The sequence below is a fragment of the Pseudonaja textilis genome, chromosome 3, assembly GCF_049901715.1.
Source record: "Pseudonaja textilis isolate UNSWEBS1 chromosome 3, rPseTex1.2, whole genome shotgun sequence".
Taxonomy (NCBI): domain Eukaryota; kingdom Metazoa; phylum Chordata; class Lepidosauria; order Squamata; family Elapidae; genus Pseudonaja; species Pseudonaja textilis.
Genome location: NC_141992.1, coordinates 98,148,259 through 98,166,932, shown reverse-complemented (window position 1 = coordinate 98,166,932; position 18,674 = coordinate 98,148,259). Strand labels below are relative to the sequence as shown.

The 18,674-nt window shown below is 38.7% G+C and overlaps 1 protein-coding gene across 3 annotated transcripts in view; it reads left to right on the top strand.

Moving 5' to 3' along the window:
• Nucleotides 1-5,982: 5,982 nt before the first annotated feature.
• CEP350 (centrosomal protein 350) overlaps nucleotides 5,983-18,674 on the top strand; it is a 91,920-nt gene continuing 79,228 nt past the window's right edge. For 2 of the 3 annotated variants that reach the window (XM_087930451.1, XM_087930449.1), the window contains exon 1: nucleotides 13,576-13,827. The gene's annotated coding sequence lies outside the window, so the exon portion shown is untranslated. Of the gene's footprint in view, nucleotides 6,115-13,575; nucleotides 13,828-18,674 lie in introns of those variants that run through there. The other variant, XM_087930450.1, reaches the window with a different exon arrangement.

The window sequence follows — 18,674 nt, the reverse complement described above, 5'->3', positions numbered from 1 at the left end:
GAGCAGCGGAATCAGATTGGATGCAGCTGCCCCTCTTCCTACATAAGGTAACTGGCATCCTGCCAAACATATTACTTGCTATACTGAAAGTAATTTAATTTTCCTTTGAAAAAAAGGTGAATTTTCCAGATTTATCCTGATCTGAAAATACCCAGCATAATCATCAGCATTCTTGGACCCCAGCACATCTGCTCTGTGCACAGGATTAATCACCATTGTTTTGTGGTAACACTAGCTTTTCTTACAGGTTTTCTGGTTGACAAGGGGTATCCCGATTCCCAACTGCCTGAGATCTGGTCCCATCTGGCTGGCTCTTTAGGACCAAGCAAAATGTCCCTCTTGATAATCTCAATTGGGGTCCCCAAGGGGATGGATCCTGTTTTGGTTCAGGGGGTGAAGAGAATCTACCCAATGCTTCCTTCCTTGGAACCAGGTAAAAATTGACCTTTTGGGGGGCTTTTAGTTAGAATCGGTCTTCAAACTACTGAGTGCAAAATGATCCATCCAGGGTGTGCCTTTGATTGGACTGACTCAGCCACCTTACCTTCCAGCTGATAGACCATCAGGTGTCCAGACAGACCCAAACACACACTTGATGGGGCCGTTTTTGAATCTCACTCACTCTCACTGTCACTCCTGGCTTCCATCAGGAAGCTCCTGGCCAGCAGCTTCTTTCCTGCAGAGAAATCATCCTCGCCACTGATTGTCCATAAGGGAGAACCATAGCACTCCCACCTTTGCTTGGCATGCTGGGAAGACATCCTAAAGACAGGATTCCTTCCTGGGGCTCATGAGGAACACCCCATCTTTCCCAGTGTTGGAAGTATTATCCTTCTCGGTGGGGAAAAAGACACTGGAAACATGGAGGGTATTTGGAAAGATGGTTTTAATGGTGGACAGGACGACATGGCTTGAAGCTCCAAAGGATGATTACATGCTCCAAGGTGAAGGAAAAGAAAGAAAGGCCAGCCAAGATGCTGAGAGACTCTTATCTACCCTCTGTTGGGCCCTACCTTAGTGTTTCCTGTTCCTGTGCAAGAAATGTATCCCACTGGATGTCAGACTCCCAGGGGCGGGGGTCTTAGCTAACTTTGTAGGCTTTCCTGAATTCCAGGCTTGGTTGAGCCTTGCTGAATGATGATGCACTGAAAGAGCTCTTGGACAATTACTATACCTTTACCTGGAGATCTTTGTTATGTAAAGTATTCTGGCCCAGGCCTTAATGGCCCATCCATTAACAAAGGTGTGTGTGTGGGGGGGGGGAGCTTCTGCTTCTGAAGTGTTTCTGCTCTTGAGTTTCTACTCTTTTTAGGGGAAATATTCTGCCTCTTTAATATTTCCTAGGATATTTTAATTTTCTAGGGGAGGGGTGGGTGTTAACTTCCTACACCAGCATCACAGGATCAAGTGGAAAAGAAGCCTCAAAGGAAAGAAATTCCTGCGCTGGGGAGGGGATGAAGGGGATGGGGGGTCATCAGTAAACCCCGTCTGGAGTGCCACCTCCATGCAAAGATCCCCACTCGAATCCCCTTCCTCTGAATGCTGCATAGCGGCTCATCCGGCTTTTCAGGGAAGCCGTTGTTCCTCCCAGCCCTTCCCTTCCTTGCAGGATTTCCTGCGGCCTCTTAGTGCTGGAGGTGAAGAGCAATTTGGGGGGTGGGGAGCAAAGGGCAAGGGAGACCAAAGACTAGAAGCCTTCCACCCCAACCTGCCCCCTTTCATTAGACTAGAAAATCGGAGGCGGGCAAAACAAAAAACAAAAAAACAGGCGCATGCTCAGTTCCCTTCTGAAACTCGAAGGCTGCCAGGATTCCGCAGAGGGAGCCCCTGGTGGTCCCTGCCTGCCACGGCAGCCTACCCTGCAAGCCGGAAGAAAGATGCGGAAAGCTTTGCCGCTTCCGCTCCCCAGGAATTCTGTTGCGCGTGCTCTGTGGGACCTCTGAAGCTGCCGAGCTGGTCGGCTTCTCCTGGGACTGGGCGTTCTACGTGCGATACATGGAGGCTTCCCCTTGGCTGGGGCGGGGCGGCTCTGTGCGTTGGGGTTGTGCGATGCAAATTGGCCCGGCCCTCAATCCCTGAAGGGAAGTGTGGCAGGAGAACTTGACCCCTTCCTTTCCCTGCTTTGAACTCCTCGGACGTGTGGAGCGCCGCCTGGACTTGGCGCGCTGCCGTGACTTCCGGCCGGTCCTGGAAGCTGAGGCGCGGCCGTAATCGAAGGGTCTTCCTGGGTTTCCTCTTTGGCAATGCGGGGGTGGGAGAGGAGGATCTCTTGGTGCGCAAGTCCCCACCGAGGTGCGAAAAGGTGCCCCTCCCCTTGAGAAAGGAGCAGTGCATTTTTCCCATGCTTGGCACAGCCGGTAGACTGGTCCATGAGGGATTTGTGTTATTATTAGGGATTTCTGGATTCTGTAGTCCAGTACAGAAGTCTCCAACCTTGGCAACGTTAAGACTTGTGGACTTCAACTCCCAGAATTCCTGAGCTAACATGACTGGAGGAGGAATTCTGGGAAGTGAAGTCCACAAGTCTTAAAAGTTGCCAAGGTTGGAGAATCCTGGTCCAATATATCTGTTGGAGGCTGGAACTCTAAGGTAACTCCAATGTCCCCCCCCCCTACACACACACACCACAAATTGTACAGTAGAATTTTAACGACTAACAAATTAGCTGGGGTGTCTAGTGATGTCCCTCTCCCACATCTGCAGGAGCCCTTAGTTTCTGTTCCTAGACAGTACCCCAGTGGGAAGAAGGTGAAAGTTATTACAGGTAGTCCTCAGCTTATAACAGTTTGTTTAGTTCAAAGTCAACAACACTGGAAAAAGTGACTTATGACCATTTTCCACGCTTATGACAGTTGCAGCATTACCATAGTCAGGCGAATTACATTAGGATGCTTGACAACCGTCTCATATTTATGGTGGTTGCAGTGTCTCAGTCACATGATCACCCTTTGAAACCTTCTGACAAGCAAAATCAGTGAGGAAGCCAGATTCACTTAACAATGGTGTTATTAACTTCACAACTCCAGTGATTCACTTAACAACTGTGGCAAGAAAGCTCACTTAAGAAATGTTTCACTTGGCAACAGAAGTTTTGGGCTCAGTTGTGCTCCATAAGCCGAGGACTGCTTTTATTTACAGATGTCCACACATTTTTTTTAAATGGCTTTCAAAAATACTTTTAAAAAAACATTAGGAATGATTGTTATTATTGACATATTTTATGATTATCTTTACATGCTCATTACACCCCACACTTACCTTTGGAAGCTCTCTGACCTTAAGGAGGGCAGGCTACAGGTCCCTGGGCTATGCAAAGGCTATTCGAGCGTAACCACATTTTGTGAGCAGGAACACAAGATTGGCCTATCTTGAAAAACAAGCTTGTTGCAAAATATCAATTTCTGACACAGAATTCACTATTATTATTTTTTTGAAAACATTTGTATTGGGTTTTTTAAAAACAAACAAAACAAACAAAATGTTTTTTTTATGTTCTGTTTGTTTTAGAATTCACTATTATATCCCATCAACTGCAACAAAAGATTCTTGTTTGAGGGACACATTCTTATGACATCACTTCCATCTCATTTCACTCTTTTTCTAGAAACTAAGCAGTCAATTTTAGTCTCTTTTCACCAATATGGCATCCATATGAATTAAAGAAAAAATATACAAATAAACAAAGAAGCTCTCCTTTAAAGCTAACAGTCCTAATTTGTATGGAATTTTTCCTTCTTATAGTAACTGCAAGATTATTTTGGACCACTTCAAAGGAGAGGACTTTGGAATGTTTTATGTAGTCCAAAAGAAATGTTTGGAGATCCTACTGCTCAGAGGTTTCTTCATCACAGTTTATAGTAATTTAATAAACATAATAGAATAAAAATGTAATGAACATTTTAGAATAAATTTTATTATAAAATTTAGCATGACTAATTTATCGTCCTTAAAATTCATGGATATATGAAGAATGGAGGCATTAATATTAATACAATCATCACCATCATCATCTTCCTAGCATTATTCCTGCAGGTGCAGGTTCCTTACAGAGTTTTAGAACAGATTACAAATAAATTGAACAGAGAAACAAAGAGATTATGTATGAACTCCTTAGAAAAAAACAGAATGATTATCAGAAAGCATGAATTTGTCAAGAAAGCAGTTGCCAAGCTAATCTCCAAGGTACACAAGATAGGAAACATGACCATATGAGCTAACTACTTTATTGGAAAAATGCATCAAGAGACTCTTACAAGTCCAAAAGTCCAAATCTCTCACAAACTCTACAATGCCTGAAAAGTCATGGAAGAACTTTTCTCTTGCAGTTACGCAGTTGTGGACTCCCCTACCTCATATGTTGATTCCCTAGGGCCGTGATGGCGAACCTATGGCACGCCTGCTGGAAGTGACACACGGAACCACTTCTGCAGGCATGTGAGAGATTGCCTGGAAGAGCCCCACTGTGCATGCACATGTGCCCTCACCAGCCAGCTGATTGTGGGGGATCTGCTGCATATGCACAGGGGGAGACGTACGCTTGGGAGACGTGAGCGCATGCGCAGAGGAATGCAGTGTGGGGGGATCGCACATGCATGCGCAGAGGTGTGCACGCACAGGAGGTGCATGTGCAGGGGCGGGGCAGTTGCGCACGCATTGCATCATGGGCGCAGGCACACATGTGCACGCACACTTTTGGCACACAGTGTGGAAAAGGTTGACCATCACTGCCCTAGGGAGCATCTCCTCCCCTGTCCCCCAAGGTCATTTATTATTTATTTGTATCCCACCTTTATTATTTTTACAAATAACTCAAGGAAGGGAGGATACCCAATACACTTCCTCCTATTTTCTCCACAACAACCCTACGAGGTGGATTGGGCGAGGACAGAGTGATTGGCCCAAAGTTACTCAGATGGATTTGATTGCTAAGGCAGGACTCACAATCTCCTGCTTTTCAGCATGGTGCCACACCATATTTGCACATATCACTACACTTCCTTACTAGATTGTGGGAAGGCTGGTGGTATAACTTGATTTCAGCAAAGTATTAACAAAGTACTTCCTAACAATTCACCTAATTAAATAATTGATAAAATATGATTTTGTGATGCAACATTTATACTAACTCTTCGACAAAGCTATTTTGATGTCTTTAAAAATAACCAGATTTCATAACAATATTATTATTTCCTAATAGAGGTGCATAAGTAAAATGGGGTAGAAAAATATGCAATTTTAAGCAACTAGGACATAACAAACTATGGCAGCTTTTATAATAAAAACTGGAAGGCAGGTACAGTGTAGTTAGAACTTTCATTAAGATTCCATTTGTGTTTTTTCTTATATTATTTCTTAGTGTATAATTTAGACCTAGATATAAACTTTAAACACATCTTAATGATTTACCAAAATAGGCTGAAAAAAAACAGTATAGAATTTACAGATAAACAAGTACAAAGTTATTCACTTAGAAGAGGGGAAATAAGATGCAGGGAAAAAAGGATAGAGGATAATATTTTGTGAAAATGATCTCAAAATTGCCATTGATTGCAAACCAATTTGCTAATTCTTGAACAAGTATTATACTGAATAGAGAATATATATAGCTGTAGGAATTTTGATTTTTACATTTCAGACCATGTTTCCTTTTGCAATTTCCATTTAGTTGTATCCAATTTCAAATCATAACACTAGGCGGATCTGTGGCTCTATGTATTTGTGGATGATCCTTAGTTTGGCCTCAACAGGTGGAGGCATGCTTTCCCAAAATACCATTAGACTTCCTTTTATGCTGCTCTTGTATCTTCTTTGGTTTCAGCTATAGTGCCATCTGCCTTGTCTATTTTTAGGAGAAGTGTGCAAGAATACTATGGAGTGGAAAATTTTCCACCGTCCCTCTCTAACTTGTAATAAATCTGACTGCTGTAAAATGATAGCATGTTTCTTTACATATTACCCTTCTCTCACACACTATTAGTATCCCTCTTGTATATGTATTTCAGTTTTCCTGGCTGTGAGTCACTTCTATGTAAGCCTGTAACAGTTCATTAAAACAGATTTAAAATGAGAGGTCATTTGGTTCTCTTCCTTACCATCTCAGTTAGTTTCCAGCAGGTAAAAAGCTTTAATGTGTTTTACTACAGTATTTTATTGTTTATAGTTTAAAAATATGTTTGTGAAAAGAAATTGCTTTGTTTTTTTCTTGCTATGTATTCCATGATCTTTTGTTCTTAATGCGTCATTTTCATGCTATAATTTTAAAAAATCTAAAGTATTAATGAAAGGAGTTCTATGGCTACCTCATGAAGACGCTTCTAAGAGGGAAATTGGAGAAAAAATATGGTGATTTTAGGTATGTTGTTGAATTAAATTTAAAACTGCTTCTAGTGAAGATGTTAAAAACCAAGAATACAAATTATAGCTGGACATGGAGTATTTACTAATGTAAATGCTATTTTCCTAATCTGCTTTAAACTAAAAAACAGTAGGCAGGAATCTAGAGCGTATATGCTTTCAGTAGTGGTATATATGCATATGACTTTTGTGTAGAGTACCACTTTTTAAATAAAGATAATTTTGCTGTAATTTGATTAAAATCCAATGTGTATTTTGTGGCAGAGCAAATTTATACAGAATAAGATGTTTCTGGGTCCTGTGGAAATTTAAAAATATAACTCTATGATTATATTGCTATTAGTTAACTGTGAGTGACAACGTTCTGCCAAATAGTGCAAAACCATGATTTATTTGTCAGATTTGGTTTAGTGTATGACATGAAACTAACCATTTGTAATTAGTGTGATTTGTGAGTCCAGCTGATTGTGATTTGGTCAATGAACTACAGTTAAGTTAGGTTTAACAGGATATGCAGAATGTTGTGAGCAAACCAAATTTTAATTATTGTTAAAGAATCTTGGGTTTCATGCACTCAGTTTCCCCCCTGGCCTTACTGATTTGCAAAAATTATAATTTGTTAATAGCTTTGATCTGGGAAGATGATGAATGAATTTTGGTTATTGCTTGCTCAATGAAAAATGGAGGGAATTGGAGCATGTAGTGAAAGGAGCGCTTAGTACTAGTTCATTCAAAGTCTATAAATCTATTCACTGTTAGTATATTATACTATATTGAACACAGGGAAGCAATCATCTGTATTGGAAATTCCTTCATTTTAATGACTATTAAGAAAAATCTTGAATTTAAGAGTAGCTAGATTTTTCAGGTATTTTAAGAAATGTGTCTGGAAAGTTCAGTACATCATCCTTTATTTTTTTCCTTATTTCTTACCAAACTAGCAATGTTGTTTGTTGTTGTTGTTGCTGTTGTTGTTGTTAAGAGGTTGGCTGTTTTTTGGTAGAAATAGTGTAAGTTAAAATCTTATCCTTATGACTTGTAAGAGTTAATTTATATTTGACTGCAAAAGTACTAAAATTACTTCTTTGGTAATAGTTTGATGCCATATTAGCAACAAATGAAACAAAAGATTTTTTTTTTCAACCAAAAATTACTCCATGATATACTGTACTATTTGGGCATCAGATAAAAGCCACTAACTGTACAGTATCAGCACAGTAATAAGACTAACTAAGAAAGTCCCATATTGGTGTTTTATCCTTCTGCAATATCCTCTGGCTATATAGTCTAAATAGAATCTTATATACTGGATAGGTTGCTGTATGTGTAGTTCCTAATATTCTGTATTTAAATAAAAATTACTATCTTTTACTGTAAGTATCAGTAATGTTCATGCACCCATGAAGAATATGCTTTCGCAATGACCTGCGTTCAGATTAAAAGGGGACATTTATACAATTTATTTAAAGTAATATCCATGGGCTTTTAGGATGTGGAGGCATATGGCTTAAAAATGCTAAAAATTATAATGTTCTTTTTTCAATTTGCTCTGATAGCTGTTTAATAGAGCTAAGTGTTGTATAACATTGAAAATGGCCATAAGTTCTATGCAAATTGTTGTGTCTCAAACAAGACTCAATAATTAATATTGAATTACTATCTATCATTGATTTGGCCTTAAAACCCAATAACTTTATTATTATATACCAATATATCTTTTAACACTGCCCCACTGAAGCCTCATTTTGCTATCTAATTGTTATGGTGGAGGCTCCTGGGAGAGAATGGGAAAAGCACTCTGGACGCCAAGAGTGTACATTCCTAGTAGGATAATTCAAGCCATGAACACCATCCTACCTGCCCAATTGAAGCAAGCAGGTAGTCTTCAACTTACAATAGTTCACTTAGTGACAGTTCCAAGTTATAAAGGCACTGAAAAAAGTGACTTATGATGACTGTTTTTCACACTTATAAGTTACAACCATTGCAATATCCTCATGGTCACATGAGCAAATTCAGACACTTGACAACTCAGTCATATTTATGACGGTTGCAGTGTCCCAGGGTCATGAGATCACCTTTTGCCACCTTCTGAGTCAATGGGGAAACCAGATTCACTTAGCGACCATGTTACTAACTTAACAACTATAGTGATTCATTTAACGACTATGGCCAGAAAGGTGGTAAAATGGGGCACAATTCACAATTGTCACCCTTAACAATAAATTTGGGGCTCAGTTGTGATCATAAGTGAAGGACTACTTGAATCATGCAGCAGAGATCAATGAAAGTGATGAAAGTGGATGATCATTTAGTGATAATGACAATGGGAGTATAAAATAATGTATAGGAGAAGGCAGTGTAAACCCACTTCTATATTCTCCACAAAAACATGGATAGGCATGTTTGACTGATTGTCAATATAGTATTAGATGATGGGCTCCTCAGATCAAACGACACACAATGTAGCATTGAGAAAAGCTGATGATTTTTGGAGTATGGCTATAATGTGCTTATGACACAGCCTTATTAAAGCCTTCCAGGTTAGACGCTACAAAGACAGGATTATAGAAGAAATATTGAATCTAAGAAACAGGAACATGAGGAAGTTCAACACAGTGAAAGATTAAGTGAACCAATCACGGATAGAGCTTTTGTATGTCAGCAAATGAAAATGGAGCAGAAATGTACACTTTCAGTTTAAGTAGAAAATATTTATTGCTCAGAGCATGAAAACTGAGAAAGAATCTTGATTTCATAGTTGTAAAGATATTGAAGAAACAGTATTTGGGTATAATGCCAAATACCAAAGTATTTGGGTATAATTTGATTAAGTAATATCAATTACATTTCTCTGGAGAATTATAATTCATGAGGAATATAAGGAAGATATCAAAGTTGTAGGTGGTTTTTGCATTTTAAGATGAACCATCAATAGAGTAACTTGCAATCAAGAAACATGACATAGCCAGCACTTGGTAGACCACCCATGAAGGCACTGTAAACACTATTCAGATGCCCTAACCTAATGGGTCCATGCCTACAAAAACGAATAGTGACAGAAACTATATTCCTTCTGGCACTCTATGGAAGTGAAAATTTGAAGAGGCTTTGGAGCTTTGGTGTTGGAGAAGACTCCAGAGAATACCATGGAAAGCCAAAGGGAAAATCCCAAACAAAACAATCCAAAGCTCTCACCCACGGCACAAATAACCAGGCTCAAATTATCTTACTTCAGATGCATTATGCAAAAATCTAGCTCTCTAGAATAGTCTATAATGCTGGAAAAGGTGCATGAAGAAGGAAAGAGAAGAAAATAAGTAACAGCAAGATGAGAAAATTCAATTGCAACAGCAGTAAACTGAAAGCCCATTTTCAAGACAGATCATCCTGGGAGAAAAGCTGACATTCATTTGATGGCACCTAATCAATCAATTTCTTTTAAATTGCTGTGTGGATGTTAAAGCTTTTTGTGACTAAGAATTTCTGCTTCTGTTTGTTACATGGCTTCATGTGTAATATAAATATTTGCACATCCTCATATCAGCAGAAAATACTACAGTGAAAAATATAAAATACAGGAGTATTAATTATTTTATCACTGATATGCATTTCATTACAGCAATACAGAAATTGAGTTTTCTGGAATTCCCAACCTTCATTTTAAATAAAATACAAATGTTTATGCCTTTAAGTATGGTTTGAAATTGAAGTCTCATACATTAAAATGAATGAAAGCGTCATTCTAAGTAATCAGAAATAGCAATTTTAAGACCTCACACAATTGATTTATTTGGTCAGTATTTAAGTTAAGAAGCAGAACAAACTGTGCAAAGCAAATGTGTACAGTTCTTCAGAAACCAGCCTTTTTTCCTGAAGAATTTAAATTATAACTTTAGTAAATGTCTATAGTGATTCTCAGTTATCCAGATCATGGTTTTCCCAAAAGTGCTCTTTTGTTCTCCAGTTGCCTCTTCAAAAAGTATCTTTAGTATCACTTTAATATATAGTACAGTGAGTGACCAAAATCTGGTATATGCTGACACTCCTCCAAAAATACTGAGGATGCTTTGTTCTATTTGTAAGTGAATATTGGTAATTGTGCGTTATGACAGACTCAGAGGTGGTATTCAGCAGGTTCTGACCAGTTCTGGAGAACCGATAGAGGAAATTTTGAATAGTTTGGAGAACTGGAAAATACCACCTCTGACTGGAGATTTTACAGTATCCTTCCCCTGCTATGCCCACCAAGCCACCCTAACCAAACTGGTAATAAAAAAATTGAATCCTACCACTGGGCAGAGTCCTCCAGATTTGATGGTATGAAGGGATGTTAGAGCATACAAAAGATTCATGTTTAGCACCTGCCTAGATCTTCTTTCCCTGGATTCATATAGTTGCCCACCACCATATTTCTGGTAAGGTACATATTTGTTTAAGGAGCTAAAGTCTGGCTCTCTCAGACCAGCTATTCTACTGTATATCTCAAAGCAGCATTTTATATTAGAATCTCAGGTGGTATACTGCTGTTGTACATGAATATCATTGTGCATCATTTTTACATATGCCTTGTTTAAAACGTTTTCAAACATCAGTTCAAGCTGATACTTGAACTATATTAGACTTATATGGCAGAATGTTAGAAAGGAAGCAATATTAATGGGAATTATCTGAATTTTATGTTTAATTCTAGATATATATTTTGTGGATGTTTTATTGTTGCTTTTAAAAAAAAATAGAATTGTAAACTGCAGAGTTACGTGGTTTTTACTTGGCTATAGAAACTGAATAAATAATCAGAGAAAATCATGTCCAATATGTTTTGTTTTTGCTTTTTGTATGGTATGAACTCAGTTTTTGTTTTTTGTTTATAAATCATGGCTTAAAGCTTAGTGCAGGGGTCAACAACCTTAAACACTCAAAGAGCCATTGGAACTCATTTTGCACAGAAAACACCAGGAGCCACAAAACCCTTCCTGTGCCTGTCTATTTCCTGAGCAGCCACAAAACTAGCTTATGTAGTTGAATAAAAACGGTGTATTTTCTTCTGAAACTTTTATTTTCTTGGATTTACCCATGGTTGGCCTATCGGGAGTCAAAAAGCTCAATAAATTGTGTGCTGGCAGGTGTCACACACACTGGTGGTTGTGACACATATTTTGAGCGACAGGGTGCCGCAGCAGAGGGATGAAAGAGCCACATGTGGCTTGCTCACCCCTGGCTAAGTGTAATATATGTATTCCAATACATGAGCATACAACAGTTTAACTTATGCATGCCACTATCTATAATTTTTACTTCTCAAATTTTATTTTTTTTACTGAGGGACACAGTTACGTAGAGGACATAGGCAACATGGAAAACTACAAAATGCTAAGAGAATAACTTTAATTGCCAGAGATAGAAACTGGAAAATCATTGATTTCCACCTGGCTTGCTACTAAACCATTTTCTTTCAAAGAGCAATAGAGTGCTCATGCATGTCTAGTTTATAAATGAAGAATAACATCCAGGAGATTGTAGTAGAAGGAGAAAAGGGGTCTCAAGACCAGGATATTGATGTTCATCTCAATGTTTTCCCATCAAACTCTATGTTAGTTTAGGCTGGTCAATTATCCAGTTTACGTATCTTTTAAGCCAGGGGTGTCAGACTTATGTCATCATGGCAGTGTCACATGACATATTGGGACTTTTTTCCCCTTCGCTAAACCGAGTATGGGTGTGGCCAGCGTGCGACACATCTAGTCCGTGGGCCAGGAGTTTGACAGCCCCGTTCTAAACCAAGGTTCTTTTTCACCATAGCTCTTTAAATAAAATACAATTAGTCATGTTTGGATTAGCCGTTATTTATAGTTGCTGGATTAATACCCAATATTAAGCCATCATATGGGGGATTGTTTGTGGCTTCCCACAGAATATTCAGCCAAAGCAACTTTATTATGGTTAGCTTGGCATGTAAATTCAGTCTGAATTGTGAAGCTAGATGTTTGCCTTAATGGAATGACATGTTGCTTACTACTGAGTAAAATATTAATAGGATTACCTTGGCTATAACTGCACCACAATTTAACTTGGAGACAATTTACCCATGCCCATTGCTAGCATAAATCTCTAAGTTTGGTGATATTTTAGAGGCATATATTGGCTTAATTACAATTCTCATTTTAAAAAACAACAATCCTAATTATGTTTTACAGAAAAAAAGTTTCAGAAGATTCAGTAGAACTTTTTTTAATCGAAGAGTTGATAATCATGTTGTACCATTTTTACAGCAATCCATATTCCGAGATGCACCTCACTGATTTAACTTTAGAATAGAATAGAGGTGGAAGGGACCTTGGAGGTCTTCTAGTCCAGCCCACTACACAAGCAGGAGAACCTATACTATTTCAGGGAAGTGGTTGTCTAGTTTCTTCTTAAAAATCTCCAGTTTGGAGCACCCACGATTTCTGAAGGCAAGCTATTCCACTGGTTAATTGACCTCACTGTTGGGAAGTTTCTCCTTAATTCCTTAATTCTCTCTTTGATTAGTTTCCAACCATGGTTTCTTGTCCTGCCCTCTGGGTGCTTTGGAGAATAATTTAACCCCCTTCTTCTTTGCAGCAGCCCTTCAAATACTGGAATACTGCCATCATGCCACCCCTAATTATTTTGACACATTCCTTTATGGTTTCATTTTTTTAAGGAAACCCTGGTCGGTAGACAATGGCATATTTTGTTTTTTTTGTTTATTTATTTATGTGTGTCAATTGCTTACAAGATAATAGGTATAAGTAAAAACATAGTTATGAATACATGGATACATATAAGAAAAATAAAAAAATATAAAGCAATAGGACAGGGACGGTAGGCGCGTTGGTGTGCTTATGCACGCCCCCCTACAGACCTCTTAGAAAAGGGGTGAGGTCAATAGTAGACAGTCTAAGGTTAAAGTTTTTGGGGTTTGAGGAATCTTTCAAATGAAGCTCAAGATACATTTTGGCGGAACCAGGCGTTTTTTTTTTCAGTAAATCTTTAATATGCCCGTACTTTTATCCACAAATCAATTTATAGGTTTTCCCCACATTTCATGTCTGTCTATTTAGCGGAGGGGGTGGGGGTGGGGGAGAGAAAGATGGGCGGAGTATCTGGCTCTACCACATTCAAGATGACCGGAGCGCACAGAAACCGACTCGACGATCGCCGTATTTGGGAGGTCTATGACTTTTCGGAGGACATATCGCGAGATTTCCAACCGCAGCTCCCGCCCTACCGCGCGCCGCTGGTATTCTGAAGCTCGCGCCCCGGCGCTTCTGAGTCGGTTACTGGGCGGTAATGGCGCCGAGCTCTTAAAACAGCTTGGGAGGGGGGGGGGAAGGAGGAGGGGGCTCCACTTCATCGCAGCTCTCAATCCCGAAGGTTTGAGGGGATGAGCCGACAACCTCAGTCGCCGCCAGGAAGGAGGAGGAAGGAACGGAAGCGGCGATAGAATAGGTGAGGCGGCTCTCCAATTGTGGGGAGCCCTCCAGCTAAAACCCAATTGGGGACTTATGGGGAAAGCGAGAGAAACTTGACAGGGTTTCCGGCTTTCGGTTCCTGGGATTCAGAAGGGGGTGAAGCGCTGGGAGGCTGTTTTCTACTGACGAGCATGTTTCGGGAGTTTGTTGCCTGCTGTTCGTTCTTTCGCCGACCCCTTTTCCGCGCTCCATTCCGCTGCAGTTCGGCCTGGATTGTCACAGCTTCTTCCTGATTTAAAGGGAGGAAGGTCGGTTATGATTTAGATCCCCGAATAAGACAAATGCCGCCTCCGCCTCTTGTTTCAGGTCGTTTATACTGCAGGAATCCAGAAGGAGCTCAATTTATTTGACTGCTAGAATTCCGAGTTTTATATTGTATGAGATATAAAGAGATGAAAAAATGAGTTATTTTGAAGGGAGTGGTTCTGAGAATGTTATTATTAACAGGAGCTAGCTTGAAATGCAGATACTGAATATACTTATTTTCGTGAGTTCCCTTAAGTACTAGTGGCACAAACTCATATGCAAAAGTGGCCAGGTAAGGTTTTCTCTCCAAGGAATTTACTTTTCAGCCCTATTGCATTTTAGTCTGTTTCAGCAAAAGAGACATATATTACAGGCTCCTGTAATAAGTCGAGGACTACCTGTAGTCCTTGACTTATGAGCACAATTGAACCCAAAATTTCTGTTGCTAAGTGAGACAGTTGAGTTTTGCCTCATTTTCTGACCTGCCTTGCCACAAGTTCTTAAGTGAACCACTTCAGTTAAGTTAGTAACATAGTTTTTAAGTGAATCTGGCTTCCCAATTGGCTTTGCATGTTAGAAGGTTGCCAAAGGTAGTCACATAACCCCGGGATACTGCAACCGTCATAAATATGAGTCGGTTGCCAAGTCTCAGAATTTTGGTCAGGTGACTGGGAATGCTGCAAAAGTGGTAAGTGTGAAAATGGTATAAGTCACTGTTTTCAGTGCTGTTGTAACTTTGAATGGTTACTAAATGAACTGTTGTAAATCGAGGACTACCTATAGTCCTATCTCTTTCAGTCTCCAAAATGCTACAAAGAAAGTACAACTGAAGTGAATTCTTAAATTCTTGAAAAATGGCATGGGCTTTTCTTCTCTATATTTCTGTGAACACATTAACGCAGTAAGAGTCATTTTGCCCACTGATACAGGTAATTCAATATGGGTAATAATAACTTACAACAATTGGTAAGTTAGTGACTGTTTGAAGTTACAACAGCACTGGAAAAATGACATATGACCATTTTTCAGACTTATGACTGTTACAGCATCCCTGTCATCATGTGATCAAAATTCAGATACTTGGCAACTGACATGTATGTATGATGGTTGCTGTGTTCCGAGTCATATCAATTTTGCAACCTTCTGACATGCAAAGTCAATGGGGAAGCCAGATTCACTTAACAGCCGTGTTACTAACTTAACAACTGCAGTGATTCTGTTAACAACCAAGGCAAGAAAGATTTGTAAAATGGGGCAAAGCTCACTTAACAAATGTTTTGTTTAGCAACAGAAATTTTGGGTTCAGTTGTGGTCATAAGTCGAGGACTATCTGTACTCAGCTCATAGGAAAAAATATGGGAAGTGTACTCACAGAAATAAGGTAGGATGTTTCCCCATGCCTCTTAGGACAGGCAGCCCTGTTGGGAGATAGCAGGTGACATCTGTTTTTGCATGCTATGTTTGAACATGAGGATTATTTGTAATTGTTTTGCTTAATAGCTGTTTGTAAACCTAGTTTCCATGTTTGTCTAATTCATACCACATTTTGGAGCAGTGAATTTGGTTCAATTTTCATGTACAAAAAAATCTATTTGTATCAATTGGCAAATGTCTTTCATTGAATGATTGTATCAAAAGCATTTGGAAATCAATATTATCTGTTGTATCAGGCTGCCAGCATATCTTTATTTCTCTCAGAAAATTCTGAATGTTTGGGGAGAAACTACTCCATATAGAATTGATGTTACAGAATATAATGAAGAATATTACCCAATGTTAATTTGCAGAAAACTGTAAATTAGCCAAACAAGAATAATTAATAAAATATATTTCCAAACATGTGGCTATGGCTCTGAGTTTGCTGACAATTAAAAGGTGTTTTATTCAGAGGATTTCGTGGTACAAATCCAAGCAAGAATCAGTTTCATCTCTAATTTGCAATATCAACAAGTTGATGGCATTGTAGGGCTGTCATAAGGCACTGTCAGTCATCATGTCTTCATTCTGCTGTAGTATCAATATAATGTTCGACATTACTATTAAATAATTTTAAAAGTTTTAAAAGGAACAATTAAGATTTTCATTTTTTAAAAAATTATGAACTCCTGGTTTTATGACTGGCTTCTCTTTAATGACTGAAAATATTTTTCAGTCAATCACTCCTTTTATTTCATATTAGTTTTGACTGGAATACTCCATTGTTTTTGATGATGGGAGTTAGTTGTATTGTTCAAATATCACCATAACATTTTGAGTTAAATTTCTGCTATTAAATTAATCTGGGATTTCTTTGAAAGTGAAAAATCACTTCCAAAAAAATTTTGGTCAGTGCCAAGGAAATATTGCATTATTCACTAGACTTAGATTTAGAATAACTTTATTGCCACTTTGAATGTACACTAATCTGCATACATTAAAATAAAATTTCATTGTATACAACTCTCAGGGTCACTAATCTTCATTATCTAATTTTTCTCCCTGTTTAGCAGTTGGAGAACATAGTAGGGATGATCTCTGGACAGTGATCTGGATTCCAGAGCTGGGAAAATCTGTAATGTTTTTATATAGCATTTTTTAAAAAATAAGATCATGGATCTACGCAGTACAGTAGTTTGCCTTATGTCTGAAATATTATTATCTGGGTATTCATACAAAACATTTTGGACACCTGCAAATTGTGTGTGTAATTGGTGTCACTGGTCATATGTGTGGCAAACCAGGAGAACATACAGTATTCCCCACTTAGCCATTTTTTTGGTTATGCATGATATGAACACAGCCTTTATTGACTATTCCTTTGATGTGATACATGCTATCAGCTACTGGTAGTAGTGCTTCTTTGGATTCTGTGAAAGCAAAATAGGAGAAACTTTGGAGGAAAAGAATTAGTTTGACATCATCACTCAAGTTTTATATCAGGACTCAGAAGAGGGACAAAGTAAAATCAATGCATTTCAGTACTCCAGTATATTCTATGGCAGATCTCAAACTGACTTGTTTCAGAAAAATAAAACTTTAAAAGCATTATTAAGCAAGAAATACATCAAATAAATAAACCATACTTATTAGTCTCTTTCCAGATCTGTACTGAGCAATCTAACTGAACTTGCTGGAAAGATTGTATTTACTTGTATTGATATCCCTGGTAGCTTTCTTTTTTCATTGTCTCATTTTTTAAAAAATAAGCATTCCTTCTTTCATAAGCCAAAGCTAGATTTTCTGGACAATCTATATATTCTTTCCTGAAGTATTTCGGTCTGTTATTTTTATTTAGCATGGCTTCTCTACTTTGCAACCTGTGTTCACACACCTTATATATTTTTAAATTGATAAGATTTGAGCAATAGTACAGTGCTTGCAAACTCAAAAACATAGTTTGATAGTATGATGCTAGTAAAAATGAGATAAAATTGGACTTTGCTTGCAAGTAAGTCAATAATGTGCCAAAATTGACTGGTAAGATAGAAAGTGATGTTGCATATGGTAAATACATTGTGTGTGCAATTACTAGGCAAGTGAGTATTTTGACCATATCTTCATTTTTATGCATATTTTCTATCTCCAAGCTATATAAACTTGAATGCTTAGTGGATATAGGCAGATCAGGTGATGTGTATTTGTGTAATGAGGGATCAACCTATATCAAAGTGCATAATTATTAGGCAGCTTCCTTTCCTCGGGCAAAATGAGCCAAAAAAAGATTCAGCTGACTCCAAAAAGTCAAAAATTGTAAAAAGTGTTTCAGAGGGATGCAGCACTCTTGAAATTGCTAAGATATTGGAGTGTTTTCACAGAACCATAACATATTGTTGCAAATAGTCAACAGGGTCACAAGAACCGCATTGAGAAAAAAGACACGAATTAACTACAAGATTTGAGAAGGATAAAGCGTGAAGCTACCAGGAACCCACTATTCTCTAGTGTTGTTGTGTTCCAGAACTGCAGTCTACCTGGAGTGCTCAGAAGTACAAGCACAGAAGTATAAGGTGTTCAGTGCTCAGAGACATGGCCACGGTAAGGAAAGCTGAAACCCAACCATCACTGACCAAGACACATAAGTTGAAATAGCAAGACTGGGCCACAAAATATCTGAAGGCAGATTTTTCAAAAATTTTATGGAGCGATGAGATGAGAGTGACTCTTGACAGACCAGATGGATGGGCCTGTGGCTTGATCAATAAAGTGCACAAAGCCTCACTTCAACTCAGATGACAGCAAGGTGGAGGTGGGGTACTGGTATGGACTGGTATTTAAAGATGAACTAGTTGAACTTTTTGGGTTGAAGATGGACTCAAAATCAATTCCCAAACCTACTACCAGTTTTTAGAAGGCACTTTCTTCAAGCAATGGTACAGGAAGACTGCATCTTTCAAGACCATGATTTTTATGCAGGACTTGATCGCATGCATCGAAGTGCTCCACTGCATAACTAGCCAGTAAAGGCCTTAAAGACGAGAAAAAAAATGACACCATTCCCTTCCTCATCTGACCTAAACCCTATTGAGAAATTGTGGGCTCTTCTTAAATGGGAGATTTATAGTGAAGGAAAACAGTACACCTCTCTGGACAATGTCTGGG